Source organism: Apis dorsata, unplaced genomic scaffold (genome assembly GCF_000469605.1).
Source record: "Apis dorsata unplaced genomic scaffold, Apis dorsata 1.3 scaffold_401, whole genome shotgun sequence".
NCBI lineage: Eukaryota > Metazoa > Arthropoda > Insecta > Hymenoptera > Apidae > Apis > Apis dorsata.
In genome coordinates this window covers 91,260-94,121 of record NW_006263659.1, presented here as the reverse complement: position 1 = coordinate 94,121, position 2,862 = coordinate 91,260, and the positions used below count along the sequence as shown (strand labels likewise).

At 21.1% G+C, this 2,862-nt stretch overlaps 1 pseudogene; it reads left to right on the top strand.

Annotated features, from left to right (window-relative positions):
• The first annotated feature begins 954 nt into the window (after positions 1-954).
• The window catches only part of LOC116184863, a 3,520-nt pseudogene continuing 1,612 nt past the window's right edge, over positions 955-2,862 (top strand).

Here is a 2,862-nt window from a genome sequence, read left to right as displayed (position 1 = left end):
CTAATATTTAAATAATTTTAAACCAATTAATTCTTTGTAATGAATTTTATTTATAAATTTTTATTGATCAAGACAATATAGGAATCGCGTTATATTATTCTTTACACTTATTTTTTATACACTCTATAAAAGGAAATACCTAAATAAACTTTATATCTTTCGGATACTACTTTTGAAATTTTTTGAAATGAATTTTTTGTATTATTTTTTATTTAAATTTATATCACATATCATATCACATATTATATAATACACTTAATTTCATAACTACATCATTTAACATCTATAAAAGTTAGAAATAATTATATAGATATTTATAATATAAGAAATTTTATTAAGTAAAATAATTATCCAAATTAATTTATTTAATAAGAAAAACCAGAATAATCAAAATATTCTTTTATTCGATGTTTTATTATTAACGAATAAATATAATCAGAAATGTGAAAAAGTCTTATATAAAAAAATACTGAAGGAAATGACTGTGTTAATTAAATGATAATGGAAATCGAAGGGGTCAATTAATCGAATTCGTATTTTACATTTGCTTAAGTAGTTCTTTTTCAATCTTTTAAATAATTATTTCGTGCTAAAAGTCAGGTATAATTTTGATCCACTTAGATATTATTTCCATATTATTTCATCTTATAATTTATTTTGCTTTAATTATTTTGTTCTTTTTTTTTTTTGATTATGTTTTTCTTGTTTAATTTCATGCGATATTTTTAACGAGATTATATTTCTAATTCATTCCCTAACTTCGATGATATTTCTTACGGCTTAGAGCATTCTCAGCATTTTTTAAGATCGATTTTTTAAGTTTTTTCATCAAAATTTCTCAATTTTTATATTCGAAACTTCAATTTTCATTTTTTAATTTCTTCATTTAAAATTTTTAGCATTTTTAAATTTCTAGAGTTTACAATAACATTTGAAGTGAAAAATTGAAGAAATTAAACTGAATTGATAGTTACATTTTATTGTGCAGCATATGGAATTTCAAATTTATTGAAATAAATAGGATGGCGAAAGAAGAGAAACCAAAAAAACAGTATGTAAAATGGGCAGCTGTTTTATGTACATTCATATACACGTTCTAGGAGTATATCCTATCTGGTTGATGTTCACTTCTGTCAAATGGATGACTATATTCTATAGTAAGATTCATAAATTTTCATTAAAATTACATAAACACATTTCGAAAATTTTTCAATAATTATTAATTTTATTATTTATTTTAATTATAATTTTATTATTTATTTCATATATTTAATATAAATGAATTAATAATTTTTTATACCAAATTATTTTTTTGTTTGGCAATAGCTATAAATATAATAAGATCTAAAATAATTTTTGAAGCATTTTTTTGAAGCGTTCATGATTTTTTTCAGAAAGCTAAACTTAAACATTAAGAATTAATATATCATAGCATATCTTACTAGTTTTTCACTGATTCTCATTTAAACATCAAAGTTATAAATAAACATCAATGAAATAACATAATTATTAGATAGAAAAGAATAAAGATATACTGAGCTTGTTATAAGATAATATGTTTTAAAAATTAATGATATAAATATTACAGAAACTAAAACTTATGATAATAATTAAAGATACATTATAGAATTATAAAAATCAATAAAGAATTGATTGATTAATTGATGAATATAATTACGCTTTGATGAATATTTCAATTGTAAAAATGTCCAGTTATATTATATTTATATCACTAAACCTAATTTCTTTTTCATTGCAAATAGAATAATAAAAGATTTTATTATTCTATGAAATTCCAGTATATTCTTTCTTCATCTTTTTGGCTAACTTATAATAATCAAAAATAAGAATATTTATTATAAAAATATACTATAGAATCAAATAGTAAATATAGCTACTAACTATAACTACTTAATTAATATTTTAGTCGTGAAAATGATCAATAATATTATTACCTATTTATATCATAATCTAATATTGCATATGTTACATATGAACTAATAAGAATATCATAATATTCTATTGCTGTATTCTAAATTTATTTTTTCTATTTAATTTTATTATACAATTGATTTTTCAGCAATCTTCATAATAGTTATTAGTTGTCTTGGATATATCACAGAATTCATCATGGGACATGGGATCAATATTATGGGACTGATAAAAATCTTTACAATCATAAAAAAGGATTTCACTACAGCCATTATATAAGTAATGTATTGTCGCCCAATATGAGTCTTGAGGAAATGAAACCTAATATTAGGTTTTATTAGATTTACGCGATATTAACAATAATGTTTATGTTTACTTTCAAAAGATGTAAGTTTCTTCTAAATATATTTGATATTCATAACACGAAAATGAAAATTATGAAATATTAGATTTTCATTGGTTGAAACATATTAAAATAGTAAATTTGAATTTATGATATATATAATACTGAAAATGATACAATTATTTTCTAATTCTTTTTATTTTTTATATTTTTCGAGATGATAATCTTTATTCTATATATCTTCATTGTTCTATTATTATAATGATTATAATAATCTTCGTTATTTTGTATTCGCAGCTTCTACTGGCCATTATTTTTAATATTTGGGCTTATTTCGTCTCTGAACGCGTCATTGGAATATTGGGACGAATCAATGATTGAGACTATATTAATAATATATGATTCCTATGATTCCTATGATTTGCTATTACGATAAATATATCTTGGTTGGTGGAATAGTGCATATTTGGTCTGAAACATTAAGGAAGAAGAAAAGTTAATACACATTTCAAAGACAATTAGTAATAATTTCTTCTCTCTACAACCTGTTTCTTAAAATACGAAGAAGCTACGTCACTTTTATTGAC